The 24,217-nt window shown below is 40.8% G+C and overlaps 1 protein-coding gene across 4 annotated transcripts in view; it reads right to left on the reverse strand.

The window, feature by feature from the left end:
- The window catches only part of CHN1 (chimerin 1), a 1,979,161-nt gene that overhangs the window by 533,722 nt on the left and 1,421,222 nt on the right, over positions 1-24,217 (reverse strand). The window lies entirely within an intron of this gene.

Raw genomic sequence — 24,217 nt, forward strand, 5'->3', positions numbered from 1 at the left:
CGATACTGGACTGAACCTTAACAAATAAACCCTCCCTCTGCTACCAAACTGGTCGTCTCTCAGCTAATCTAAGTGATTACAATCCTACCTAGTTAATTAGACAATGGATCTATCCAAGTAAAACATAATCTATACATTTATTTGTACTAAAAAAGAAAATTCTCACCTGAAATCTTTATTGGCCTTCTACAGAAATGTGACTGGACCCCCCCCCCTCAAGTACGTCCTGCTTGATCAGGATGTCGAATACTTCAAAAATAGCTTCCTCAATATTTTAGATAATCTAGCCCCACTAAGAAAATGTTGAATAAAATCAAAACACACACCATGGCTTGCCAAATAGACCAAAAACCTTCTTAAACTAAGAGATAAAACTAGGTACTAGTTTCTTAACTCTAAAGATGAAACAAGTCTGCTCATCTTTCGCAAGTTGCAGAACTAAGCCAAAAATCAAATCAAACAAGACAAAAAAGCTTACTATACAACTGTCCCTCTCCTACTTTGGACAAAATAGAAGAGTCTTCGAGGGTTCTGTTCAAGCAGAGAGAAGTTTACTGTCTTTAACTTAAGAAACTTATATACAAACTGCTGTAATCATACATGATTACTCTCGGGCTGCACTCTCAAAATGGCACATGCTTAACATTTATATGTGCATGCTCAGTCTTTAATGTGCTTCTTACAGATGCAGCATATAGCTCGTGCTCTCTGATCTACATCCTCCCTCTTGAAAAACAAAACATGCAATGTTATGAAACTCTATGGCATGCTGATATCACAGACAATTATTAGTCATGCATGTATACAAAATATAATACATATATACAGTTAAGTCCATGTTGCTACATATTTCACACTGGGCTTAGATACTCGTCCATAACATGTGACATAAAATTGGGAATTGGGCTTAACTATTGGAACTGTTTCTGAAAAATGTTCGATTTCTGGTTTACTTGGAACACCTTCAGGAATGGAATCAGTGGTAGGCACACCCTCTGGGATGGAAACAACATTTGGTTCACTCTGAGATTTAAAGTCTAATTCACTATCTGGTACAGATAACAGATGTTTACAGTTTCACTTGCATCTAGTATCTTGTGTGACAACTGTGCCCTGGCGTAGCAATCAAGGAGCCTCAATCCTCACCACTAACACCAGGGAGGTTGTCTCATAGAAGAGAGGAAAGGATAACTAATACACACAGTAATGTACAATTTCCCTTAAGTGCACACAGAGATACAGAGATCACAGTCAGTCTGGGGCTGGTTGCTCCTTTGCTCACCAGGTCCCCAATAAGACTCCCCAATGGCATAGCTATAGGGTCCAGGTCTTAGCCTAGCTGGGCAAGCTAGAAGCTCCAGTACCCTCTCTGTCCAACCAGTGCTTCATGTCCCTGCCAAGTAGCTGACAACACACACACACACACTTTGAGATAAGTATTTATACAACTTCACAGACACTCCTCGGAAAGGCTGACACAGATTCTCCAGCTGTGCCCCTTTACCCAGACTATATGACAGCAATTACTGCCACCACCCAGCTAATAATATCAGCTTCTAAAAGGCTCTTAAAAGGGTGTCCAATTATTGCTGTGCAATATTATTATCCAATGGTAATGTGACTATACAGTCTAAGGCTTATTAGAGTAGCCTATTACAATAAACTCTATAAATATGCAATGTGCTCTAGAGCCTATCTCAATCCAAATCAGCCACAGGTAGAAGGTTTTAAAAATATTTAATAATAAATAATTAAAGCACAAGACAAAACTACTACATCACAGAGATATCTATGAGTTCATAGATCACACAGAAATTTAAAATAATACAGTAGGATAGGTCTGATTTCAAAGAAAAACACCTAATTAATCTTTACTAGCTTTAACTATTCCCACAAGAAATCACAGTGCTAGAAACTTACATGTGAGCTTAGGCAGAGTGCTGAGTTAGATATCCAAGATCAAAATGCTTTAAGTCTCTTTTGAGAAATAGTATTTAAACATTACTAACAAACATGTTTGCTGGGTCCCTCCCAAATTACATCATGTTGACACTTAGGTATTCCCAGGCAAACAAACTGCATTATTTAGCAATCTAACACCTGCTCAGAAACTTACAACAATAGAAGACATTTCACATGTATATTCTAACAGAAACCAGAGCAATAAAGCACCATCCACATGTAAATTCTGGTCATAAACTTTAGCCTTAAAACAATGGGCATGAAACCTTCATCCAGACGCACTGGAGCCGAATTCTAACATGAAAGGGTCGCAACATGCTTCATTGGGCCAGTAGAGTGCAATGTTGTCACATATTTTGCAGTTGCACATTTCACAGTATTCTTTTACATTCAAGAAAACATACCTGTATTTTACATTTACTTACAAATGCCAGAATTATATATCAAATTCTATTTGACTAGGCTGGCAGCCTTCGCCCATCTCTCCCCAATCGTCACATCTTGGTTCAGGACATTTGCCAATAACTTGTCCTATATGGTCAAAACCTTTTTTCTGTTTGAAGTCTGACCATTTCTCCTTCCCTTAATGGAGAAAGAAGCTTGCTCGACTTGTCGTACAATGGCTTTTGGATAGAATGCTTCTTAAATAATTGAGCCTTGATGGTCTTATTATTCTTGGCTTTATGCTTCAATAGATTGGTAGTAATAAGTAGCATAGTTCTTGTTTGCCTGAAAAGAAGTTGTTAAGCTGGAGATCTGAGATTATCATCACTTGGTATGTTCCTAACATTAAGGAGATTTAAGAAAACCTCTGAAATGTCATGTCTTGACCATATTCAAGTAGTTGTTTTTCACTCCGCACAGCTTGCTTAGCTAGGCCATTCGACTGAGGATACTCGAGACTGCTGGTAATGTGTAAAACATCCCATTCTCTTGCAAATTTCTGAAACAACTGGCTAGTAAATTGAGTACCATTGTCAGAAATAACTTTATGCAGACTACCATGGACTGAGAAATGACATTTCAGCTTAGTAATAACAGTAGTAGATGTTGGATTGGGCACTAGATCAATCTCAAGCCAATTTGAATAAGAGTCTACCAGTGCCAAGTAGTACTGATTGCTCCACTCGAAGATATCAGTGGCTACTATTGACCAAGGTAGTTCAGGAACTAGATGTAGCTGAAGAAGTTCTCTTTGCAAGTGCAGTCTAGTACTACTGTATACTGAGCAAGAAGGTAGTACTTTATCAATGTCTTTTAGGAATGAAGGCCAAATTACTAATTCTCTTGCTCACTTCTTAGTGGAAGCAGAACCTGGGTGACCATGATGCAGAATCTGGATGTACTCATGGCAGGAAAAACAATTTTAGAACCTTTGAAAATAATGCCATCTTCCATCAACATTTCACTTCTGTAGAGAAAATAGGTTTGCACTTCTTATGGTAGACTACATTGCTTTGATGACCATCCAACATTAAAGAAGTTAAGCTTTTGCAAAACTGGATCAATCTTAGTGTGATCTCTCAACTCATCAAGCCTAGTGGTAGAAAAATTATGCACTGCCATCACATCAAAGTAAAAAGTCTCACCGTCAAGCTGTTCTGTTGTATTCCTGGGTGATCTGGATAAGGTATCAGTCAGATGGAGTAGTTTGCCTTTCATATAGACCATTTTGAAGTTGTACTTTTGGAATTTGAGCAACATTCTTTGTAATCTAGCTGAAGCTGAATGCATAGGCTTCTTCAGAAGAGTAACAAGAGGTTGGTGGTGAGTTTCAATCCGAATAGCTCGACCATAAAAAGAAGTTATGTACTCACCATAACATTCCATGTGAGTTGTTCCATCTCGCCTTCATTCATCACTGATGGGTTCGGAGCTAATCCTCAGCTCCGACACAGCCAACTAGCAAGCTCAAAGTTCTCCAGTAGCTCGAGACCTCACCCCTTATCCCATGATGCACTGCTGCAATTACCTCAGATCTTGTTTGCTACATACCATATAAAAGTACAGTAATAATTCTGCCTAATATGAATACACATTGAAAAACCAGGATGAAGACAGCCTCCAGGTCAACTGTCAGCCAGGAGGGGGAAGGAGGGAGGGACGTGAGAATGAAGGAGAGATGGAACAACTCACATGGAACATTATAGTGAGTAGATAATTTCTTTATGTGAAATTGTTCAATCTCGCTGTTCATTCATCACTGATGGATAGCGTCCCTAGCACCCTGAACTTGGGTGGCTCACGGAAGTACACTCTTCAGAACCGTAGAACCAAATGAAGCCCTGTCCCTGGAGGCCTTATCCACTTTGTAATGAGTTAAAAAAGTGTGAGGTTTAGACCAGGTGGCTGCTGCACAGATGTTATCCAAAGGCAATTTGGCTTGAAAGGCTGACGAGGTAGAAACTGCTCTGGTTGAATGAGGCTTTACCTTACTAGACAATGCCATATTATGAGAAGCATACGTATAGGTGATGCAATCTGACAGCCACTTAGACAGGGTTGTTTTAGTAACTGATTTACCTTTCCTGGTCTCAGAAAAGGACACAAACAGTTGATCTGATTTCCTAATGTCTTTGGTTCTGTCCAAATAAAATCTAAGTTGTCTATGAAGATCGAGTTTATGCAACATATACTGCAATTTGTTGGTATGACTAGGGAAGAAAACGGGTAACTCAATGACTTGATTAATGTTAACCTCAGAACATACTTTGGGCAGAAAGGATGGATTAGTTCTGAGAGATACTCTGTCAGTATAGAAGACCATGTAAGGGGGTTTGATGGAAAGGGCTTGGAGCTCTGACACTCTATGGGCTGAAGTAATGGCTACTAAGAAGATAGTTTTCCATGACAAGAATTTTAGTTCACAAGATGATGCAGGCTCAAAAGGAGGAAGAATGATACGAGGTAACATAAAATTCAAATTCCAGGGGGAATAAGGTGTCTTCACTGGAGGCTTTATGTGAAAGGAACCTTTTAGAAAAGCCTTAGACAATTGGTGAGCCATAATATTCAAACCATCAGTTCCTAGATGGAAATTAGATATAGCAGCTAATTGTACTCTTATCGTAGCTGCCGCTGCTCCTTTGTTGAAGATTTCTGTCAAGAATTGTAAGACAGAAGACAATGGTGTTTTATAAGGGTCAATGTTGTGGGAAGAAGCCCAAATGGAAAATCTCTTCCACTTACTACAATACAATTTTCTGGTGGAAGGTTTGTGGGAAGCCAACAAAATCTGACTAGTGTCATGGCAAAGATTATAGAGCCTGGCTATGCAGGGAATTGGAGCAGCCAAGCGGTTAGCTTCAGTGACTTCAATGATGGATGAAGATCCCCTAACGGATGTGTCAACAAGTCCGGAACTGGGTCCAGGATCCATGGATCTTCCAGAATGTGATGATAAAGAAACGGGAAACAAATCTGCCGAGGCCAATGAGGGGCTATGAGGATGATTGTCAGTCCCAGCGACTTTGCTTTCTGTAAGAATTTGGAAATCAGGGGAATTGGTGGAAATGCATAGAGGAGACCCGGGGGCCAATCGTGGACAACAGCATCCCTCGGGGAGTGACCTGGCATGGGAATTAGGGCAAAATAGCTTCTGTATTTGTTGCTGATGTGACTGTCGAAGAGGTCGCAGGAAGGCTGGCCCCATTTGAAGAAGATTCTGTCCGCAATCTCTTGTTTGAGGGACCATTCGTGGGGCAACAAGACTGCTCTGCTCAGTCTGTCCACTATTACTTTGGATTTGCCCGGGATGTGCATTGCCAACAGAAAGCGTTGTGATGACAATGCCCACTGCCATACTCTGAGGGTTTCTCAGCAAAGAGGATAAGACTTGGTCCCGCCTTATTTGTTCAGATACCAGACCACTGACATGCTGTCTGTCTGTATTGCAATTGTCCCTAGGGGAAGAGAGTCCTGAAAGTATTGCAGCGCTACAAGTACTGCTCTCATCTCCAGGGCATTGATATGCAGATGTGATTCTTGATCTGTTCATGTGCCTTGGGCAGTCTTTCCCTGAAATAGCCCCCCCCCACCCTATCAGAGAAGCGTCCATGGTCCCAGTGGCAACAGGAGGGGGGATGCATGAAAGGACTTCCTATTGTGACATGAAGAGATGTCAACCACCACTGAAGATCCTTCTTGCAGGAATGTGTTATCAGGATCATGTGACTCATTGGAAGTTCTTGGTAAGACCATTCCGTGAATAGAAGCCATTCAAGTATTCTCATATGCATCCTTGCTAAGGGGATTGCTAGAATAGCTGCCGCCATCAATCCTAGAACTTTCAATACCTCTGTTACTGGTGCTCTGTTCATTGATATTAGGGACATGATGTGTTGGCGAAGAATAGAGATTCTTTCTGGTGGAAGGCAGGGAGTGGTGGTTGACGTGTCTAGTTCTGTCCCTATAAAAACGATATGCTGCGATGGCAACAAGGCAGACTTTTTGAAGTTGACTGTAATGCGTAGCTGATCGCAGAGTGTCAGAGTAGCCTCACTCACTTGAAGAAGTTGATGCCTGGTGGTGGAGGTAAGGAGCCAATCGTCTAGATATGGAAACACCTGGAATCCTAGACGCCTCAGGTGAGCCGTGACTACTACCATGCACTTGGTGGACACTCTGGGGGCTGTAGTGAGACCAAAGGGCAGAGCTCGGAATTGATAATGATTGGTTCCCAGCCGGAAATGCAGGCAATCTCTGGATGGTCTGGCCATCTTTATGTGGTAGTACGCATCCTTGAGATCGATCAAGCACATCCAATTGTCCTTCCCCAACAAGGGGAGTATGGACTGTAGCGTGACCATTCAGAACTTCTCTTTTCTCACAAATTGGTTGAGTCTGCTGAGATCCAAAATGGGTCTCCAGTCCCCTGTTTTCCTTGGAACCAAAAAGAACCTTAAGTAAGTTTTGAATCCTGTCTGGTCTGTTGGGACTGGCTGGATGACTCTTTTTTTTTCTAGCAATCGGTGTATCTCTATTGCTGCTTGTCCCAAATGACTGGGTGGAATGTCTGGGATTTTTTTGATGGGAAGAGGCTGGGTGGAGAATGGTATGAAATAACCTCTGGAAATTATACTTCGTACCCAACTGTCGTTTGTTATATTTAGCCAGGCTTTGGGGTACAAAGATAAGTGACCCCTGACTGCCTTCAGAGTAGGACAGGCAGGCCTTTCTTCAGGAGCACTGGTAGGATTGACCAGAGAAGTGATCTCTGTTACCCTGGTGTTGCGGACCCCCTCTGCTGCGAGGGTGGCATCTTCCATTGAAACCCCCTCCTCTGTCTCTGGAGGGGGGGCTCTCCACGTGCATCTTGAAAGGCTCCTTGGGCTTTCCAGAACCACATCTTTCCTCCCCTCTGACCTTTGGGAAAGGGTCGAGTGGGGGTGGAAAAACAGACTCCGATGGCAGACAGAGTCTTTCCTTTTTGCTCACACCTGGTTAAAGTCTCCTTCACCTTTGGCCCAAACAAGAACAAGCCATCAAATGGGGTATTAGTAAAGGAAGACTTGAAGGGTTCTGAGAAGGAACAGAGTCACATCCAAGCATGCCTATGGAGAGCGATTCCTGTACCTGTGCCTCTACTCAAACCATCAGCTGTATATAAAACGAGACACATGGACAAGTTGACTATCGAATTGAGGGTAGAGAGCTGAGTGGCAATCTTATTGGATACACTCGAAGCTACAGCACCCTGAAGAGTATCTCCCAACTCCTTAAGGAGATCTTTCTGCAGTCTGGTAAAATGTGTTAAGTAGTTCAGTGTTCTGAGTGAGAAAGTCGCTGAACTGAACATGCATTTCCCATATCTATCCATGATCCTAGATTCTCTATTAGGAGGATGGACAGATGAGGAAGTCTCAGACATTTCCTTTTTGGTGACTGCCGCCACCACCATGGCATCAACGCGGGACTCCCTTGGTCAAAAAGGACTTATCCACAGGGGCTGAACTAAACTTATTAGGCCTCCGAGGAACAGGTTCCATAGATTCTGGAGACTCCCACGTTCTATGAGAGACCAGATCCATAAGCTCATCGTAGGGCGGAGATACCCAAGAGGTGGAAGATTGAGACCCAAATGTCTTCAGGAGAACTGAATCGTCCTCAGTAGGGCTCTTGGACTGCCAATCACCCCTCTGCCTAAGGATTTCAAGAATCTCCGCAAAGGAGATGTCCTCAGAGGGGGATCTGGGGGACCCTTCTGATTCATCCAGGTTGGTGTCCAATGTGATAGACTCTTGGGGGGATTCCAAATGCCTCCTCTTGCATAATCTCTTCCTGGGTACCTCTTCAGGGGGAACTTCTGGAGAGGTCTCAGAAGAGCAGGGAGCACCCTGTGGGACTACCTGAGGCTCTGGTTCTCTATGCTTGGGAGGACTGGAGGAAACAAACACAGGCACTTTAGGGGAAGAATAGGCCAGACCTTGAGATGAGAAGTCTTGGGAGACAACACTCACCTCATGGCATTGAAAGCACCTAGGCTCCGATGAGAAGGAGTCGATGGCTCCGATGGAGCCGCGGTCTCCTCCCACACTGAAGCCATGGGCTCCAAGCCCGAAGTAGGAGCCGAGCTCACCCGAGCCGAGGCCCAGAGAGGAAGAGTCGGCACCAAGTCGGTTCAGCTATCCTCCCCAGACCCGACCGGAGAGTGTTGGCTCCTAGAGTCTCCGGTCGGTGCCGAGAACTTCCAAGCAGATGGAGCTGATGACACTTTAGCAGGTGTCGGCTCTAAGAGATCCACGATCATCAGGTCAGCCGCCTCCAGCTCTGAAGGTCCGATACGGCTTGGAGGAGGAGCAAACAATTCAATGGTAGTGGTCTTCAGCTCTGACGGTTGTGTCTGAGCCGACAGCAATTTAACTAGGCCTAGTGCCTTCAAGAGTTTCTGAACCAGCTGGTCCATATCCAGATCAGATAAGCTGACAGAGGACCTGGAAGAGTGGACAGATAAGAGCCAAATGGAGCAAAACGGAAGGAGGTTTTTCAGTAACCAGTGCCAAGGCCATGTCCCGGTTCCGTAAAGAGCAAACTGTCGGCTCCGAGGGCAGTGGAGCTGAAGTCACCACAATTTCTGACCTCTTTCCTTTCTTGGATCCAGAATCAGTGGAAGACTTAGAACATTTAGATGATTTACTGGCTCCATCCTGGTCAGACGATGCCTCAGAAAAGGGGTGCTTAATGATACCCCTTATCAATCAATTTCTTCTTTCTTTCAGCTAACACTCTTGTGAAAAAGGAATTACATATGCTGCAAGACTCTTGCAGATGTACCTCACCCAAGCAGTAAACACACTGCACATGGGCATCTGCGACTGACATTTTCTGTCCGCAGTCTGGGCACTTTTTAAACCCAGACTTCGGATGCTTGTCTTTATCTTCAGATATTACACAACTCAAGCACACTGATCAACTAAGAGCTGTTTTGAACTAAGTAACTCACACAAACATACACACAGCCCAAAAAGGGGCACTAACAACTAATAACTACAAACAGTAATTAGAGATCTAAAACAATAGTCCCAAAGGGGATTACTGACTAATCACTAATCCTAAGGCCAAAAGGCTGAAGGCAAGATAGAATACTGAGGAAAGGGGTAAAAACACAGAAAAAAAGTACTATTTACTAACTAGTATATCTGCTACAATGAACAGAACAAAGTATATAAAAAAGTGAAAATATAACTTGCTGAAAGTTGAAAAACTCCCAATAAAGTCTCGATCCAAGCTGGAAACCAAGAGATCCATGCCGTGGCAAACCAGATCTGAGGTAATTCCAGCAGTGCATCATGGGATAAGGGGTGGGGTCTCGAGCTACTGGAAAACTTTGTGCTTGCTAGTCGGCTGTGTCGGAGTTGAGGATCGGCTCCGAACCCATCAGTGATGAATGAACGGCGAGATTGAACAACTTCACATATATAATCATGAAACTTGGAAGATGCAAATACTATTGCCAAAAGTTTTTTCTCAATTTGAGCATACTGCATTTCAGTGTGGGTAAGTGTTCTATATGCATAGGCTACCGGTCTGCCCTCTTGACGTATAACTGCACCTAGACCAAACTTTGAAGTATCGCAGGAAATAGTAACTGGTTTGCTCACATCATAGTATCTTAATGTAAGTGGGTTGGCAATTTTCTGCTTAAGCTCTTCAAATGCTTTCTGGTGTTGCTCTAACCATGACCATGCAACATTTTTGCGCATTAGCTCTCTTAAAGGTGCTGTCAACTCACTGAAGTCTGGTATAATCCTGCCTAAGTAACTGATCCTGCATAACAAACTTTGTAGAGCTTGAACACTGTCTGGTGCTGACATCTCAAGAATGTTTGCTTGCTTGGTCAGGTCTGGTCTCAAGCCAGTACTGGTAAACAAATGACCTACATATGTAACATCTGGAGTCTGAATTTGCACTTCAGAGGATTGAGCTTCAGGTTCACTTCATGTGCTCTGTCCAGGACTTTCTTTAGGTTTCTATCATGCTCTGCTTTACCATAGCCTCCAACCAATAAATCGACTATTATGGCGCAAGGATAACCCGAAAAATTTGCTCCATTGCACGCTGAAAGACTTCACTTGCAGACTTTATCCTAAATGGCATCCTTAGAAATCTGTATCTGCCAAACGGAGTATCAAAAGTGGTTAGTAATGAGGATTTGCGATCAAACATCACTTGCCAAAATGAACTCTTAGCATCCAAGACTGAAAAAACAGTGGTATTTGGTATTAGGGGTGCGACCTCTTTGACTGTGCGCATTGGATGATATGGTCTTTTTAATGCTATGTTTAAATCTTTTGGGTCAGTGCATATTCTGATTTCATCTGAGCCTTTTTTGTGAGCTGCTACCATCAACAACACCCATTCAGTTGATTCTGTACCTGGACAAATTACACCTTGCTGTACCATCTTGTCCAACCGAGCTTTAACTTTATCCTGCATAGCTATCAGAACTCTTCTTGCTGGTCTGACTACTGGAGTGACCTCTGGGTCTTACTTCATAGAATACACTACTGGAAGTTTGCCTAACCTGTCCTGGAAAACATCAGCATATTCTGAGAAAATGACTTCAGAAAAACTGGAACTAGGAGATGCACTTATGTGATGAACTTCTTTGGTAAAAGAAAGCAGATTCATTCTGAAACTGTCTTTGAGACCCAATAAAGACTGTACTGGTCTTCTGACTACATAGACTAACAAGTTGTGAGTTCTTGGCCAAATAACATGAAAGCATCACTGAGCCTTCGGTCTGAATCTCTTCACCTCCATAAGCAACAAGTTTCGCACTACTGGTTGCATCGAGTTGCTCATTAGTTCTCACTCCAGCAAATGTGTCTGCTGATATAACATTACACTTTGAACCTGTGTTTACTTTAATCTCTGTGGATTTACCATTGATTCAGAATATTCAGACTGTACAGAACACTTCACTCTTTGCCAATAAATTCACTACATCAACTCTTTCACCAATTACTGATGCACCATCCACATAGAAAGCTGACTGCTGTGTCTCTACTGGATCAACCTGTTTTTTTGTGTGAACTTGCTTTACAACTGTGCGAGGTTTACCTGATTTGCAAACTTTTTGGAAGTGGTTCCATTTTTTATACTTGTGACATTGCTGACCAAATGCTAAACACTTCTCTCTTTTAGACTCATGATTTGCACCACAAATGTGACAGTTAACAATAAAGCTGAACTTGGGTTTTGCTGATTTATGCTTGTACTGCACTGAGGATCGTGCTCGTCTAACTGAACTGGTCTTAGAATTTACAGGAAAACCATGTAGTTTTCCTGATGAGCCAGCAGGGGTTGTGGCTGCCATGTGCTTAGTAGGTCTATTTCTGTTTGCCACATGTTGATTGCTGTTTACATTTGCTCTGGACCCTGTGGAAATCATGACCCGGTCACTTGCCACCAGCATACTTGTGTGTTTTTCTGTCACTTCATGGATTTGGCAATCTCTATGGCTTTACTCAAAGTTAAATCATTATCACCCAGCAAGATCTTTCTCACAGCAGCACAGTTAATACCACACATGAGCCTGTCCTTTATTAACTCATCTTTTAAGTCATCAAAATGACACATTTTAGCCTTGTTTCTCAGATCAGTTATATAAGCTGCAAAAGTTTCTCCTGGTTTCTGATTTCTCGTGTAAAGTAAATGCCTCTCCAGTCTAATATTTGTGCGGGGGTTACACATTTCTCTGAACATGTGCTTTAAACACTCGAGGTCTTCCCTTGACTCAGCCTATACGACAATACAATAGTTTTTACCTTCTCCTTCATACACTGCTGGGGCATACACAAATGAACGCTCTCTTTCTATAGCCTCTGACCCCGCTAAGTTTAGAAAAATGAATGCCTTGGTGCGTGCATCTTTATCTGAATAAGCTGCTTGTATAAAAATATTGTACTTTTGCTCAAATATTCTCCAATTCTCTGCAATATTCTGATCAAATAGAACAGGTAAGGGGTTTTGAAATCTGTCTGCCGTATTAACACATACCAGTGAAGGGTTTTGCACATAAGAATGAACACATTCACATACGCCAGATTTATGCCAGTACTTGTAACTTTGTCCAACAGCACAACGAGCCCCTGTATAATTGAACTTTGTGAAATAAGTCTCTCTTGGGCACTGTAATACTCTTGAAATTACTGTATTGCATGAAATCACCTCTTATCATTGTAAGAAACATGTCAAATAAGTGCACAATGCCAGCCTCTGTGTAACTGGACTTTGCAGAATATGTTTCTTACGACGCTGTAATACTTTTGAAATTATTGTATTGCTGAAGTCATTTACCATAACCATAAGAAACACTTCAAATAACTGCACAATGCAAATGAACTGGGTATGGGAAGCTCAGAGTCAATAACATTTTGAAGTTTTGGCACTTTGCGAATAAACAGTACATGACACGCTGAAATTTCCCCAAAATGGTGGTACCCATCTAGGCAATTCGCTACAGTGCAGGGAACACTCTGTAATGGTGGCACTTTGCAAATAGACACCCCCAGCACAAGAACTTTTTGAAATGGCTATACTTTGGACTGCTCTTCAAGAAATAGTTGCATTTTGCACTCAAATGACTCTTCGAAATACATGCACAGTAATAAGCACACACTGTATGCACTTTTGTACACTTTGAGATACTTTGAATAACTTTAGTTACACCCTTGATACAATACGAAGCCACAGTTATGCCAAAACACAGCACTTTGCCAAAAAGCATGCAGTCACCTTGCTTTATTTACACTTAATGTGCCCTTTTTGCCCTTATTATATTCGTTTTGCTAGTTTAATCTCTTTTCATATGCTCATTTTACTCTAAACATGCTCATTTTATTTTCTGTTAATCATTTTGTCAAACACGTTTATTTTAAACATTTCCTTTAGTTAATAAGCCTTTTATGCCTCCCGCTTGCTTAATAATGTATTTTGTGCCCTTGTAATGACCCGTTTTGTCCTTTTTATGAAATAAGTAGTTTGTGCATATTCTCGTTACCTTTGCTTCTTTTCTGGCTCTTTTCCATGCTTGTTTCTTTTAATTTACCTTCACGGTCATCTGTGCACCTCATGGTTCAGAATCTTATTCTCTTCGATCTAGTTTCTGACACCATGTCGCCCTCCTACTTTGGACAAAATAGAAGAGTCTTCTTGGGTTCTGTTCAAGCACCTTTATAGAAACACATCACGAGAGAAGTGTACTGACTATAACTTAAGTAACTTATATACAAACTAACTGTTGCAACCATACATGCTTACTTTCTAGGTGCACTCTCAAAATGGCACTAGGAATGGCACATGCTTAACATTTATATGTGCGCGTTCAGTCTTTAACGTACTTCTTCAATATACAGGACATAGCTCATGCTCTCTGATCTACAACAACGACAAAAAATAAGTTCCAGCATAACCCCCAAAAGTTCTGTCAAACCATTAATAACCTCCAAAAACAAGATCATATTACAATGCTTGCCCCTACCAGTTCCAACTCCATTGACAGGACTGACTCCCAGTTCAACTCTTATTTCATTAACTCCATCTTATCCCTGAATCATTCCAAAAATACCACCCCCATCCTTAGCAACACATACCATAAATAACTTCAACTCATTTTCTTTTAAACTTCTTCAAACAAGCACCATTAAGAAGTTATTATCAAAAAGTACAGTTTTGTACCTACCATAAATGTAGATGTTCGAGGATCCACATTGCTGCAGTCCTTACTATTGGGTAGCTGTCCAGTCAATACCAGAGTATATGGCCATTAGATCGCCAGTACAGGGTACTATCATGACCGACGCCATATCCTCAGTCTTTTCTTGCCCCAGATGTCAGAAGACCCTAAAAGACAAGGCCCAAAATACCTGCACCAAAATATGCACAATATATACAAAAATATATACAAAAATATCAACATATAACCTCACCCCTAAACACAGAGGAGGAGGGACTGAGGTGGACTGCAGCAATGTCCTAACATCTACATTTATGGTAGGTACAAAACTGTACTATGTTCTTCGCTCCACATTGCTGCAGTCCTAGAATCCCAAAGCAGAGGTGAGGGAGGCTGGCAAATCATAAAGAAGTAGGAGCTGACAACATGCCTTGCAAAACAGCTGTGGCAAAACCAGCCCTAGACTTAGAGTAGATAGGAAGGTGATAATGCTTAGAGAAAGTATGCACTGAACTCCAAGTAGCTGCCTCCAAAATATCCTTAGTTGCCACCCCCAGAAATGTTGCTGAAGTGGCAGTAGCCCTAGTGGAATGAGGCCTAATCCCAGCTGGAATCTCCTTGCCATGATGGGAATAACAAAATGCAATGCAAAACCCAATCCACCTAGAAATAGTTTGTTTTGACACAGGCTTGCCAACTCAAAGCAAAAGAAACAAACAACTGCTGAGACTGCCTAAAATCCTTAGTCCTGCTTAAATAATAACGCAATTGCCTGTGTACATCTAAAGTGTGCAAAATCTTTTCCCTTTATTTTGGGGTCTGCATAAAAGTAGACAAATGAATAGTTTGGTTTAAAGCCACACTAGAAACCACCTTAGGCATAAAGGAAGGATTAGTACGTAATGATACCCTATCCTTATGGAAAATCAAAAACTCAGACACCCTTCTTGCAGAAGTAATAGCCAACAGAAAAGCAGTCTTCCATGACAAGTATTTCAATTCAGCAGTAGCAGGCTCAAAAGTTGTAGAGTAAGTTTTTCCAACACAAAATTGAGATCCCAAGCAGGGTAGGAGCTCCACGTGGGGGTCTTATTTTGCCCCTCTAAGAAACTGCTTGAACAAAGGATGCGAAAACAATGGTGGGTCACAATCATAGTGAGCTGAAATTGCTGCAGCATGAATCTTAATGGAAGAGAAGGACAAACCTTTGTCCAATAACTCAGTAAGATATTGAAGAGCCACACTCAAATTAGGCTCAGAAATCTCCAAATTCTTTGCTGTACTCCAAAATAAAAATCTCTTCCATTTTTCTGCATACACTTTCCTTGTACTAGGTCTTCTAGCTTCCATAATCACATTTAAAACTTGTTGAGGAAGTTGAGACCTGCTGTGTTTCAACACAGAATATGCCAGGCTGTGAGATGAAGAGAGTGAAGCTTGACATTGAGCAGATGACCGTCCTTCTGAGATAACAGATGAGGAATCAAAGGTAAAGGCCATGGACTCCTTAGTAGTGGGTACCAGTGTTGCCGAGGCCAATCCGGAGCTATCAAAATCATCCTTGGCTTGTCTTGTCTGACTTTTAATAGCACCTTTGGAAGAAGAGGCAGAGGTGGAAAGGCATACACATGAAGGTTTTTCCAACTGAAAGACAGAGCATCCACTTTCCAAGCTGTGTGATGAAACCCCTTTGTGCAAAACTTTGGCAGCTGGTGGTTTAGTGGAGAAGCGAACAGATCTATGTCTGGAGTTCCCCATGACACTGTCAATTTCTGAAATACATGAAGATCCAGTTTCCACTGGGGATCCATGATTTGTCTGCTTAACACATCTGCTAAGGAGTTCTGTGCTCCTGGCAGAAACCTTGCCTGAAGAGTTAGGCAGTCTCCCATAAAATCATTGCTTGCCTGCATAGAGGATAAGAATGTGTTCCCCTTGCTTGTTGATGTACCACATGACAGTTGTGTTGTCTGTTAGAATCAACACCTGCCCTGGAAGAAGTAACTCCTTGAAAGCCATTAATGCAAACTGGACTGCTAACATCTCCTTCATGTTGATATGTAGATGCTGTAGTCTGGCAGGCCACTTGTCTTGTATCCACTTTCCATTTAGATGAGCTCCCCAAGGTCCGGCATCTGTCGTTAAAATCTGACTCGCCTCTGGCCGGGTCACAGAGAGTCCCTTGTTTAGGTGACATTCCTGAGCCCACCACAAAAATTCTTTTGAAGGCAAGGTATTATTTGAATGACAGTGTCCAAATCCTGGCAGTGCTGTGTCCATACATTTTTGAGATACCATTTGGCATTGGGAAGCACCAGAATACAAGATGCCATGAACCCTAATGCTTGAAGGACTGTCCTTGCAGTCAGCACGGACTGATGAGATAGTTGATGGAAGTAAAGTGATAGACTCTTTTGTTCCGGGGTTAAAAAGGCCATCTGGCTGCTGTATTCAGTCTCACACCCAGAAAGCACATGTCTTGAGAGGGTACTAGACTGGACTTTATTTCGCTCACAGAATACCCTAGGCATCTTAGCACTGCTATAACATATTCCAGATGCTGTAGAAGGTCTTCCTTTCTTGAGCCAGAATCAGGCAGTCGCCCAAGTAAGGATAGATTTGAATTACTTCCTGCAACTTAGCCTTATAGGCACATGAAGGTAAGCTTCCTTGAGATCTAAAGTTACCATCCAGTGATCTTTGCCCAGCAGAGGTAAAAGCTGTTGTAACGCCAACATCTTGAACTTGGGAATGTCCAGATAAGTGTTGAGGAGAGATAAATCCAAAATTGGTCTCCACGTGTTCTCTTTGGGTACTAGGAACAGGCGAGAATAAAATCCTAGGCCCTTTCTGATACAGGGACTGGCTGAATGGCCCCATCTGGAGTAACTGAGAAATTTGCTTGTGAGCCTCTTTTCTTTGTGGAGGAACGCCTGGCATGCCTTTGAAAGGGGCAATGTATGGAAATAAAACCTGTAACGTGGTGAATGATATCCAACACCCATCTGTCTTGAGTAATTAAATCCCAATTCTTTGAAAAGAGACAGTCTTCCTCCCAAAGGAGCTGCCAGACGAGAATCTACTGGCAGCTGAAAAGGCAGGTCATGAGCAGGTGAAAGGCCTAAAGAACCTTGAGCACGCCTAGACCTACCCCTAGACTGGGAATCATAAGCAGGATATGTCCACCCCTTAGCAGGCCAATTTCTACTAAACTAAACAAGGTATACACAAGGTATGGTAAAATACAGTTATTCACTTTTTCTGACATCCGTTAAAATAGTAAGGACTGCAGCAATGTGGAACGAAGAACATCTTAAGCTCTCTGCTCTCCCAATAGACCAACTTCCTAATGAATTTCTTAAATTAGCAGCAGGTGCTCTCTCTTTTCCAGTCTTCATCGTTATCAACTGGTCCATCTCTGAACATTACATCCCTAGATTACAGAAAATATCATGCATCATCCCTCTTCATAAAGGTGGCACATCTACAGAACTTAACAACTACAGGCCAATTAGCCATGCTCCCCCTGCGCTAAAATCATAGAACAATTACTCCAATACCTTCTAAACAATAATCTACCATCTTCATCCCAACATGGTTTTAGGAGAGCACAGTACTATCATTGCACTAGTCAGTTTTACTAATACTATTAACCAGCTTATAAATACCGGACTCCAAGTATCCACTATATTTCTAGACATGTCAAAAGTTTTTGACACTGTCACTCATCAGAAACTCCTGGACGAACTAACTTCCATAAATCTATCCCATTCTTCCCTCTCTTGGTTTCTTAGCTGTTTAACAGACCATCAACAGGCTGTAAAATGGCACAATCAACTATATTGTCTTTTATCAGTCACTGTAGGTGTACCTCACGGATCAATACTTGGCCCACAATCTTCACAAATAAACTCTCATCAGCTACACAAAATGCCACCATCATAAAATATGCTGATGATTCCACCCTTATTTTTTCAGCCTCTTCCAAACCTGCACACCTACAAACAACCCAGACTGCTTTCAATGACACAGAAAACTATCTCTCTGACTATCAACTTGTTCTCAGTCCCAATAAAACTAAGTTTATGCTCTTCACCAATAACAAACTATCCGACCCCCTCTTCCTTTCACCATCTCTTCCACCAACAACACTGCAATAGAGCCAGTGGAACAGACCAAGCTCCTAGGGGTGACCAGAGATAATAACCTTATATTTGACAAACACCTTGCAATAACTATCAAGAAAGTACATATCAAGCTAGGGTCTCTATACCATATCAAACCCTTCTTCACTGTCTCCACTAGGACATGCCATTTCCAGAACTCAACTTCTTTCCACTCTACTATATGCATCCCCTTTTTTCACAAACCTCAGAATAGGTGATTTAAACAAATTTGAGTCCTGCTATAATAATATAGCAAGATTCCTCTCTAACCTCCCATACAGATCATACCATTGCAAAGCACTGCAGCTTTAAAATGGCTTGAACTTCCCAATCTACTTACCTTTACCCAATTAAATTTCACTCATACCATCCTCCACCACCATAGCAACTGCCCTGCTCTCAAAGACCTTGTCCAGCCCTACTCTTGTCCTTGCTCATTAAGGTCCTCCAACAAAAACCTACTAAAAGTAATCAAATCTAATAATAGCTAAAGAGACTATGGAACTCATTACCACAGGAAAATCTTGATACTGCTTGCACTTCCACATTCAAACAATTACTGAAAGAACACCTTACCAACAATTGGCTTTGTTCTTGTACTAAACCCAGCAGAAAATATGTCTTTGCAACCCTAACCATGCCTTTTATTATGATCATTAATCCCAGTGCCCTTTCATTACTGTCCATCTAAACCTTTCAACCTCTCTTCATCCTAGCCACCTAATATCTAGTCTCTTACTTCCTGTTCCTTTTTCACACCTCCCTCTGCTTCCTCCACTGCATTCTATCAAAACTTTACCTCTTCATAAGTTTACAAACATCTTCTGATACTTAACTTGTTTACCTAGTGTTCTGAATTGCATGCCAAGCACCCTATTGTATGCTCTTTTATTTGCTCTTAAGTTTTTCTACATTGCTGTTATAATATATCTTTTGGCAATTTTTTTATAATTTTTTTACAATATTGTTAATTATTATCTCTTTTAGTAAATTTCTGTAATTTTTTTCTGTTTGGAGATTTTCTCCCCGGGCCTCTGCTGAAAATGGGCCACTGGCCCAGTTGGATATATCAGGTAAACAAATGTAAAACAAAATAAAATAAAATAAAAAATAAATTGGCCAGAGGGTTTAAATGGCACTTTCCTGTGTTTTAAGTGCTTGTATAAATTTGGCACATTTGCGTGTCTGTACCTATTGGGCAGTGGCTGAAATAGTGCCATGTATTGAAGCAGACACCTAAAAACTAAATTTACCTATAAAACCACCTTTGAAACTGTACCAGTAACTTGGTGAGTTTACAGTGACCACTTTGGGTGTTAAGTTGCATAGAACAGCTATTTTGCAAAATGAAGAGCACCACCCCTTGAATTTAGTATTATATAGTCCAGTCTAGTCTCTAGCACTAAAAGTACCCTTCATCAGCCCACTATTAACCCCTCATGCATCATACCCTTGTAGCTCACCCAGTTAAAGATCTGACATCATGGATATGCACTTTCCCAAATTCTTTGCTGCCAGTTTGGTGGATATGACTATACTGATACAATGCAACAATTGTCTAAGGTTCACTGACAACCCATTTAATCCTCAAAGAAACAAACAGAGTATGTGAGAGATGCATATACACAATGTCAATGGAGGCAAACTCATAATATCAATACGGTTGTCAGAAACACAGATGCTATGCCCACCACACATAGTAAGCACCCCACATATAAACCTACTTATGCTAAAGCACTTAAATGCAATCTACCCAAACCCCAAAGGTCTCAAAGGCATTTCACTTGCAAAGGTTTTCCTCAGCAAACCTGAAAGCAATCAAAAGAAACAACACCTGCACCTACAGACATACCTAGTAGAGCCTCAACTACCAAGCCCATAATGCAAACCAATACACTAATCAGGAGTCTAGTCAAAGGGGACTCCATTGTATGACATACTGATAAACTATTCACCAAGCTGAACAAGGAGAACATAATGGTCAGTTACCTAGCAAGGAGCAGGATCCACATGCACTCAAGTCATTACACCACTGGTACCAGTGTGATTCAGTCATAGTCCATGTATGTGTAAATCACCGAAGACATACATTCCTAGACTATATGAAGAGAGACAATATGAAGATCTTTGAATTGTATATCACAGGCTGATACATGACAAGCTCTTAGCAGCATTCTACCTTTACTAAGGATGATGTCACAAAATGAACAGAAGATGGCTGACTTTAATAACTAGCTCATTCAGACTCCAGTGGGTTAGATTGCTTAGACTACAGGGCCTCAAATGACCCATTCCTTCATGACTGCTACATACTCATAAAAATCTTTAAATCACGAATACCTGCACATCAAACCTCCACTGCACCATAAGCAGAACCTGCTGGCAGGACTGATAGTTTACTCAAATAATTTCTCTCCTCTGGAACAGACTACACCTTTATAGTAAACAAAATACCTCCCTAACCCTCTTCAAACCCAACCTAGATGAGTAGATGGGAGTCCATAAACACTCCCCAGGTCTGCTTCCTCAACCTCTTATAGAAAAGGGTAGTAAGTAGTGGTAACTGAAGTGGCTACGCTGCAATGATCTACCTGATTAGCTCATAGTAATAACTTATCAGCTTATGAACCTAAGTCCCTTAATCTCTACCACAGATTCTCAAAGTGGGACATACATCTGATAGAAAGACAGACACACACACACACACACACACACACACACACACACACACACACTTTTCCTCACCACTGAATGATTAGGAGATTACAACCTCTCTTTTCTCACCCACTCAGTCTTATTTGCTGTCTCTCTAGTGGCTGGACAGTAAGCAAACACATGTCATCTACACTGTAGTCAGAGCTCCATCTATCTATGTTACAGAACTGGTACAAAGTTACTCCTATCTCTTATGAGTAAAAGGAGATGACAAGACTGATTTTACTGGGTTTTGTTTTATAATCTCAGACTGCTTATTTATTATTGATATTTGTATGCTAATAACTAGAGAAACAAAAAAAAAATCTTATTTATTTTAGAATGCCATACCCCAAAATAGTCAACATTCAATGTTAACGTCTGTGAAATAACAAAATGTGTGGCCACAGCCACTGGGCAAGATTCAAAAGATATAAATAGGCCTTACACCACAGTAAGTCATTTACACCAACAGCAAGTCTTAGAATCTGTCCCACTATGTCCTCATCCTCATGCAACCCAGAAATTGCATTAACTGGTTTTATAAGAATGGAAGTGTTGGCCAAGACAAAACAAAAGTTTTTACCCTTCTCTTTTTCAGGGCAAGCAATTTGTAACAGAGGTGGATCAAGGTTATAAGAAAGAAGTTTGATGCTAGACCAGTAATGGCAAGTGAAACAAAATATTTCACTGTGCTGTTTGTTGTTTTCCACATTCAAAGGTACAGGACTGATGTGTGGAAATTTAAGATAAAATTAAAAATATAGGGTAATCTAATTTACTTGACAAACTGTGAATTTATATGTGAGAACATTTTATTTTTACGCTAGTCAAAAATACACTGGTTCAGGTATTGGGCAGTGTAGGTCACATGAAGGAAAACTGTGTAATAAGTAAATAAAAATCTGGTGCCTTTTATGCAAAACCAAAAGGCTTATGTGCATGGCATTTATAAATATTGTCAGGAATATAAAGGAGGCTAACATTGAACAGATTGAAATAACCTGAAGAAAAATCAGGCTGAGTTTATACTAAATAAAAAACTGAAGAAACTGAAGTAATGCACATGAAACAAAATACTAGTGCAAAAGTAGTGGGTATAGGTTTGTTTATATAGAAAATTTAAGAGTTGTAAATGTAGACATTAATACAGTGAAAAAGTAGCGTTTATAAAGTAATGGAAAATGAGGGGACATTAGAAAAAAGAGAGTTGAGTAGAAGGCTCATTAACTTAAAGCTATATAAATTGTGAATAAATCTGACATGGAAGGAAGATGAAGAAGAATCAAGGGGGCTGAAAAGGGTGACGAAAATCAACAGATATGCCGAAAAGTGTGAAGATGACAGGTCAGGGAAACAGAGCTGTAAACAGGTGGCTTAAAGGGATGGTAAATTTAATTAATGTTAGCAGCCTGGTGACTAAAAGGATGATGATACTGGTGTTTTAGGTTTAACAGAATATATAGTGAATTTATTCAGATGGCTATTGAAATTATGTGGACTGTATGCATGATCCTCAGAACACCAGAACTACAAGTATGAATATGATAAACACGGCTCAACTGCATTGCAGTGTGCCACCTACTCTACAGTGATCTTGGGGTTATTGTATAGAACTACCAAGGGTGGCAAAGGTGAGAGGTGCAGTTCCTCACACTGAAGTGCAGGAAGAAAGGTCCCCTACAAAAACACTAACATTATAACATCACGTCCCAAAATTCACAGTTGTTTTGTATGAATAGCAGTTTGTTTTGAAAATTAGAGACCCACAGTTTTGTATCTCACCTGTCTGATATGGAGCCATTTATTTTTTTACAGGATGTTATTAAGCCAACATACTTTTAGAAATTTAGAAAAGTAAAGGGAGGAGGTCAAATGGTTGATATAATAGGGTAACAGATATTCAGGGGTGGTTATTGGGATTATGGGGAGGTGTAAAATGTAAGAATGGTGAGAGAGATGAAAGCTAAGAGAAAGTAGAACTATTGTTGTGAACATTGAAGTTAAAAACCTGGTTTGAAATCTAAGGATCTATGCTCCTTTTACTAAGAAACCCTGAGGTAAAGTGTATATCAAGCTGAAACTGTTCTTGTGCACAATCAAAACTGTTGCATGCCTGGGATGGGGGTGGGTACAACTGTGACATAAGTTTAAGACATGGAAAGGCATATATTAATAGGAAAGTGATAAGATAAGCTATGAAATGGACATGGATAAAATATTATTTTTGGCAACAATATAATTACTGCATATGACAGAAGTGTACCAGGGTCATGTACAGATCATGTAATTTCTTACATTGTAAAATCAGGAACTGGAATACTGCAGTGAATAAACCATCTGATTAAAGACTTTTCAACACTAAAACAGAATACGTGAAGTGTTGGTTGTGCCATAGGTTGTGGAAACGTGATGATGGGTTGTTAGAAAATGAGAAAATTATGAAAAGTGTGGTACATTTTATGACCCAGAAAGTCTCAGTTGGAACGATCTAAGAATGTAGGAGCAATGAATGTTTTTAAAAGGAAAATAAATGTCACCACTTCACATAACAGAGAAAGTAATGGGAAATGAGAAATATTTAGATTATGGTATAGACCAGCATTATAAGAATGTCCAGATAATGCAAATGTAATACACCGATAAAGGAGAAGGAAGAAAATATAAATATCAAATGAAAAGAGTGTATGACATTAAAACAAATGTAAGCCCTTTCAGGGACTGAAATAACAGGAGGATGGAGGAGAAATGAAGGTGAAGATCATTGAGAATGGGAAAAAAGCCAATTCAGAGGAAGGTAAAAAAGCAAGATTAGAATGTGTTACATTACAAGCTCAATCCCTTGTTCAAGACCCATAAAAGCCATGAAAAAACACACAAGTGAAAGCTGCGATGAATGAAAGAGTGGTGCGCAGGTGTGAATGGCTATATACCTACAAGTGGTATGTGGATAACTAGTATGTGTGTGTGGCTATCAAAGAAGAGGCTGTGGTAAAAATGTAACAAAATATGATAAAGCTGAGGGGAGAGGTGAATTTGTAGTGAACAAAAAATCAGCAGAGTCGTGTTTAGATGCTGTAAGTATTGTATGATATCAGGAATTAAATTTACACAGGACACAAGAAGAATTTTAGGTATAATATCTAGAAAATTAAATGCATGAAAAGTGAGAAGGAAATTAAAACTGATGCTGGAGAAGTGACAGTTTAGAAATGGG

The sequence above is a fragment of the Protopterus annectens genome, chromosome 6.part1 (genome assembly GCF_019279795.1).
Source record: "Protopterus annectens isolate FY-2018-M chromosome 6.part1, PAN1.0, whole genome shotgun sequence".
Lineage (NCBI taxonomy): Eukaryota > Metazoa > Chordata > Ceratodontiformes > Protopteridae > Protopterus > Protopterus annectens.